The sequence below is a fragment of the Sapajus apella genome, unplaced genomic scaffold (genome assembly GCF_009761245.1).
Source record: "Sapajus apella isolate SASKATOON/1434 unplaced genomic scaffold, GSC_monkey_1.0 scaffold7, whole genome shotgun sequence".
In the NCBI taxonomy this organism is placed as follows: Eukaryota; Metazoa; Chordata; class Mammalia; order Primates; family Cebidae; genus Sapajus; species Sapajus apella.
In genome coordinates, this window is record NW_022436947.1 from 665,153 (window position 1) to 672,305 (window position 7,153).

General features: G+C 44.7%; 1 protein-coding gene across 1 annotated transcript in view; it reads right to left on the reverse strand.

Annotated features, from left to right (window-relative positions):
- TMEM178B (transmembrane protein 178B) overlaps nucleotides 1-7,153 on the reverse strand; it is a 416,029-nt gene that overhangs the window by 188,632 nt on the left and 220,244 nt on the right. The window lies entirely within an intron of this gene.

Consider the following 7,153-nt stretch of genomic DNA (forward strand, 5'->3'; position numbering starts at 1 on the left):
CAGATACAGTTGTTGTGTCTAAGCTGCTTAGTACTTCCATTTCTAAAAGTCACTTTTTGCCCAGAAAAAAAACAAACAAATAAGATACAAGTCAGAGGCCTTAACAGCCAAGCATTCTAAATGAAAGTATTACCAAAGACCATACTCATAGTCAGGTGCATGCCTTCCAGGGAGAGAGGAAGAGCTGGAAACAGGTGAATACCTGGAAGATGCTCAGGTCTGGCCATGCCTGGGAAAAGCAGGGGAGCTCCCAGGTGGGTCCTTCTTCTGGGCGTCCCCGACATGATAGACCAAAGTCAGGTCTTGATCTTTTGAGGCCATTTCAAGTATGTTTCACCTCCAAACCCCAAATGAATCCTGCTGTCCAGATAAGAGTGATTTGGGTTCTCCCCAGTCTTAACTCCAAAAACAGAACAATCTCTGGGGTTGCGGTGGACCTATAGGTAATATTTTCGTTTCACAGGACCCTTTTCCCATGACCCTGGCAATCTCATTATTGCAGGCTTAACACTTCCCCAAAGCAGTTGTCAGAGAATTTAACAAAAAGAAGATCTGACTGGGCTCGGGGGCTCACGCTCGTGATCCCAGCACTTTGGGAGGCCGTGGCTGGCAGATCACCTGAAGTCAGGAGTTTGAGCCCAGCCTAACCAACATGATGAAACCCTGTCTCTACTAAAAATACAAAAATTCACTGGGCCTGGTGGTAGACACCTATGATCCCAGCTACTCAGGAGGTTGAGGCAGGAGAATCGCTTGAACCCAGGAGGTGGAGGTTGCAGCAAGCTGAGATCGCATCACTGCACTCCAGCCTGGGTGACAGATCAAGACTTTGTATCAAAAAAAAAAAAGGATGTAGGAGGGCAGGGGGCATTTAAAGGTGATATATAGGGAAGAAGCTGGAAGGATATTGGTTCATTAGCGATGCAAGAACGTGGTCTCCAGGCCAATGACTTTCAGGGCATGTGCAGGCTGCCCTCGTTTTCCTGTGCAGAGAGATAAGCTTGCAAGGGCAAGCTCATTCCTCCATCTCAAAGATGAAAGGCGCTTGAGGAATGATTCTTTACGTCTGGTTTATTAGACAAGATAAAGGGCTCCTAGACAAGACGGCAAGGTGAGCGTGAGAAGATATTTCTGAGAAATTAGAATAAACCAAAGATAAGTGGGGAAAGTGTCAAAGATTATGATGCAGTAGGTCAAGGAGGAAAAATTCAATAACTTTGGAGCTATGCTTCATATGCATAAATATTCTGGATCTTCTAAATAAGAACAGGGTTCCATGCGCCACACAACACTTAAGAAAATTCTTGGTAAATTCTCGCATAGGTGGAAGGAAACATAAGTGACCTGGGGTCCTGGGGCAGGAGGTAGGTACACTTTGGTGCTTGGAGGTTCCCTCCCGAGAGGCACAGGATAACTATTTGTTACCTGGCAAAGCAGAGTGCTGTCTTCCTATAATGTGTATCCAACATGAAATAACAAAGAGCCAATAAGGAAAAGGAAAAGAGCAGGCAGGGCTTTGATATTTGGAGGAAAAAATGATCTCCATGAGACACTCAAAAGCAAGTACAAACCCCCGGGGAGCACATTTAGGTGAAGACAAAAGGAGGTGCCCAGCAAGTTGCCAAAATACTGGCTGCCCCACAATGGTCTCGACAAGACTGTGATTTTTTTTTTCATTGTAAGAAATTGAAAATTTCTGTACCCCAAAAGAGGAAACTTGACCAAAAGGCTTTTGCTGTCTCCAAATTTCCCACTAAACTGAAGGTGCGATTCTTCAATGAACCCTACAATTGGCACAGGGTTCTCACTGCTGTCTTGGTGGACCAGGAAGGAGTAAGGTGTTCTCACCTCTTTTATTACCTCCCCTTGGGGCAGGAATTGGGAGCTTTGCTGTCAATTTTCTTACCTCTTTCTGGACGTAGGTGGCACACTTCACTCAACAAAGAAAGGAAGTCAGTGTGATTACTCAATGAAGAGTTTTAAAAGGAAACCTGCACCTATTATGTGTTCTCACTCCTTGCACTACTGCTCGTCTTTCCTTCCAGGAATGGGGGCACACATCATGGTCTAACCTACTTAATTAACAGACGATAGGCACCGTCTGTTAATTTCAGCGGCTTCTTACAAGAAATAAGAGTCTGTTATACGGTGATGTCAGAAGGCCTCGAGATCATAAAAGATTTCCCACAGGGTCTCCTAAAATAGAAGAGGCAACCAGAAGTCATTTTGGTTGAGGTAATCGAGTACAGAACACTCCTCCAGCTGTAGGGGATAAATAACACTTTCCCAATATAGATGGCAAAGTGTTCTCCGAATCTAGAAACAGCAGCGCTGTTGAGAATCCTGCTATCTCCTGGAGGCTTCACTCTATTACATGTAGAACATCAAATAGATCCCTGCCTTGTCGTGCTGACAATTTTATCTCTCAAATGGTAAAGAAAGCAATTAGAGAAACTGCTCTTCTTCAAATAATTCTGACAACAAGGAAGAGCCAGCCAGCAATGGGTAGGTGGCAGGAATCACCTGAGTACGTGACCACTTTATCTTGAAACAAAACATAATCACTTGGGAAGGGACACAGCTTGAAGGTGGACATGGTCACTATTCCCAGCCATCGTCTCTGAGCAGAAAGCAGCTATGGCTCCTTCCCAGAGCTTGCAATCTACCCAGAAGGTAAGTCATATCTGCAGTCATTTCATCTGGGACAAAGGAGAGGCCAAAAGGGCAGGTGTTACAGAATTCAAAGACGGAAGAGTATCTTGTGGGTGAAGTGATATCATAGAAAAGGTATTCTATAGAAATCTGACTTGAGCTGACTGACTATGGAAGATGATGAATTATTTAAAGCATGCATGCATGTGTGCATGTGTTTGTGCGTGCATGCACGTGTGTGTGCGTGCATGTGTGCATGTGTGTGCGCACACATGTGTCTGTGTGTGTGCACATGTATAGTGTGTGAAGGAGGAATATACATTTCACACCTGGGCAGTGGTTTGAGAATTAGGATGTAAATGTTCGCAGTGAGGCTACTGAGTTTGGCCCAGTGGAGAGATCCTATAAGGACACACTAAGCCATGAGATTGAAGACAGAAGGTAGTAAATGGTTTAACTTTTCAATAAGCCACGCCTCCTTCTCTTGTCCTCAGAAGCAGCTCCTGCAACCATATTTGTTCTAAGTGGCCATTCACACTTCACCCCAGCACAGCTGTTTGAATCGGGGTGAACACATGACAAAAACTAAACCAAACAGATGCTTTCTCCCAAGAATGTAGAATTTGGATGATCTGCTGGTCAGCTGCTCTATGGGTGCAGCAACTCAGGAGCTATGAGGAGACCATCTGCTCCTAAGAACAAAAAGAAGTGAAAGCTAGTCTGAAAAATGAGAAGAACGAAGCAGACAAATGTGGAAAGGCAGAGATGAGCTCTCAGGACAGAAGGGACCAAACTAGACCCTGCCTTGTTCCATTTCTTCTTCTTCTTTCTTCTTTTTTTTTTGCAGGAAGGAGAGACGGGGTCTCACTATGTTGCCCAGACTGATCACTGGCCTCTAATTCCTGGCCTCAAATGATCCTTCTGCCTCAGCCTTCCAAAGCACGGCGGTTATAGGCATGAGCTACCACGCCTGGCCAGCCTTGTTCCATTTCCATCCTGATCTGAGTCCTCTGGGGCCAGGCTGCTTTCCTTGTGCAGGAGCCCCATGAAAGCCCTGCACCTTGATGTAGTCTCCTTTTTTTTTCTTTTGAGACAGGGCCTGGCTCTGTTGACTAGGCTGGAGTGTAGTGGTACAATCTTGGCTCACTGCAACTTCTGCCTCCTGCGTTCAAGCAATTCTCCTTCCTCAACCTCACGAATAGCTGGGATTACAGGCACGTGTCATGACACCCAGCTAATTTTTGTATTTTTAGTGGAGACAAGGTTTTGCCACATTTGCCAGGCTGGTCTCAAACTCCTGACCTCATGTGATCCACTCACCTCGGTCTCCCAAAGTGCTGGGATTATAGGCATGAACCACCGCACCCAGCCACATTCTCCTTTTCAAGTCAAGCTGGATTGCATAGGTCCTGTGACTGCACCCAAAGGCCATGATAATATGTGCCAGGCACAGAGCTGAGCACTTTACAGAGTTATTGCAATGAACCGGTAGGTACATACTGTGGAGTATAAGTAACCTGCATAAGGCCATTGAGCTTCTAGGATGACAGCAGAGCCAGGCCTGGAACCCAGACACTAATTTGGAGCTGGTGCTCTCAACCCTACTACTATTTTCCCCCATGTCTTGGCAAAGGCATGTGTTCTGCAACCAGAGCTCATGGCTAATGATGTTGAACTTCATCCTTCATATCATAAAAGTAGTTGAAGACTTTTGAGCAAGGGAATGATATGTGTAAGGAGCGGACAATCCACAGGAAGATCCTAGGGGTCAGACCATCAGGAGAAAATATTTTCCAGGGTTATCTTTGAATGCATTGAGCCTAATTGGGAAAGAAATGAAAACAAAACTGGGAGGAGAGCCAAGGCTGTTAGCCCAGAGGGATGAGAACTTGTCAGTCTGAGGATAGAGAGGTTGAATGAACAGCTAGGTCAGCAGCCAGGTAAGAAAAACCACTGAAGCAGGACACAAGGTAAGGAATAGCCAAGAAACGCAGTCAACCAGTGCACAGTGAGGGGAGTCACTCTCACGCAGAGCCTAGCATTCACTGCCTGGGTGTGGGTAGCTCTTTCGGACAACCGCACCGGAGCTTATAGCTTCAAAGCATCAGGAGACCAGAAGTCTGTCTGCAAAGGACCAAGGAAAGAGTGGGTGGGAGCAAATGATGGGGCAGAAGGACTGTCAAGGAATCCAGGTGCAAACTCGAAAGGCAGATGCAAGACAGATACTAGTGGGAATAAGACAATCAAAGAGGGTTTTTTCTATCATTTTTCTTTTCTTATTTTAAATCTCTCTCTCTCTTTTTTTAAGATTTCTTTCCATACAGGGAAGCTCTGCTTATCTTTGTAGGTCAAAGCTAAGGAGCCAGCAGGCAAAATTGAATTGTTCCTTGCTGCAACAGACAAGGAATAAAGGATGGGGTGAGGCACTGGGTAAGCACCTGGACTTGAGAAAAAAATGAATGGAAAACATTATTGGCAAGAAAACTAGGTAAAATCCCACGGCTAGGCAGGCCAACAGAGTAAGCCCTTCATGCAAGAAAGGTTATGAAAGGTAAAGGTTCAGCGTAACAATCACAAACAATCCCAGAGGGAAAAAAGAGTAGAGACATCTAAAGAGGGCCACACAGTCACCCAGACAGCTATATGCCAGAGCCAGAGCATTCAAGTGACAGAGACAAATGTGGGGAGGGAGGATCCCCAAATACAGGGGCACACAGTTCCGCCACAGGGGCCAGGGTATCTGTCAGCAGGGCTGTGGGCTCAAAAAGTGCTAGATCATTTTTAAAAGAATTTCTGAGCTATGCTTTGGGGGATAAAAAACAAGGAAGAAATGATGAATCCACGGCTCAGGGAAGATAATTTAATGCCCACAGATGGCAATAAGAAGGCAAAACTCGTAGTTTGTTTGCCTTTCCTTAGGAAAATAATCTTGAGAGGAAGAAAGGTAGAATAAACATCATAAAGAAATAAGTGAAGCACAGGACAGTGAAAAGATAATGAGAACAGTTGGCTTCCTTCAATGAGCTCAGCTATTCAGGCCCCGACAAGGCACTGCCCAGCACTAAGGGTCTACATCCGGAAACATTTTCAAAGAGACTCCAGAGAACTGGAGAGGAGTGGATTCTGTCCAGAGCAGGTGAGAGGAGAGGGGGAAGGCACACCCTCAAAACGCAAGCTAAAGCCCACAGTGGAATTAATTATTAAACTGGGGGCTCGTGAGTACATGGAAGAGATGTTGATTACTCGAAGCCATTGGGGTTTGTAAACTCTGCTACATAACCTCATTTCTATCTTTTAAGAGGGGCAATTAGACTGCTAGCTGATTTTTTTATGACCTATATCATTCTAAAAAGGGCTGAAGGTTGATTAAAGAGACACCAAAAATCCACCAAGACATTGAAAATTACGAATATGTGAGAAAGAACAAAAGGAAAACAAAGGATAGGAGAGACATAAAAATCGAGCCATAAATAAGACCAATAATAAAATCTGCAGTCTAGAGTCCTAGCTGCTTGTTAAAATAAATTTCAGTCACTTGCTAAAGATGGACCACTAATTTGGTTCTAAGTGTTCTTAGAGCAAATTATCAGGTAACAGCAAAAGGGAGCGGTGATCAATTATTCATTTCACACCATCTATGAAATTTACAAAAGCAGGTAAGAAGAAAAGAGGATGTAAGGGGAGATAGATGAAGGAGGGTGACAGAAAGGTGGAAAGGAATAAAGAGGCCGGGAGCGGTGGCTCACACCTGCAATCCCAGCACTGTGGGAGGCCAAGATGGGCAGATCATGAGGCCAGGAGTTCAAGACAAGCCTGACCAATATGGTGAAACCCCATCTCTCCTAAAAATGTGAGAATTAGCCAGGTGTGGTGGTGTGTGCCTGTAGTCCCAGCTACTAGGGAGGCTGAGGCAGGAGAATTGTTTGAACCCAGGAGGCAGAGGTTGCAGTGAGCCAAGATTGCACCACTGCACTCTAGCCTGGGTGACAGAGCAAGACACCAACTCAAAAAAAAAAAAAAAAAAGAAAGAAAGAAAGAAAAAGAAAAGAAAAGAGAATGGAAAAGAAGCACAATTATTCCTGAGACTAGACCCAAAAGAGACTTCTCCCAAGGATCCTCAGAAAAAGGAAAGTGTATAATTGTAGTAAACAAGCGCTTCAAGGACTTTCTTACAGTTAAATGTATATACAACCTCCAAGAACTCCCTAACTTTCTAGTCTAGATTATTTGTAATTCAAATTTGAATAAATTTCATTAAAAATCCCCGTACTGTAAAGGTATCCTCAGTCTCTAATGTTGGCCTGATTATTTCAAGCAACATTCCGTACAGATTAATTTTAGACAAGCCAAATACCAGCACAAGCAGCTCTGGAGGACTCTCCACGTTCCTCTTTCTAGTGCTGGCTCAGGGTCACACATTCTCTATGCAGTCTGTCCAGGGCCCTGCTTTGGGAAGACTTAGGGTCCTCTTGTCTGTGGAGACCAGTGGTATGTGTGATTC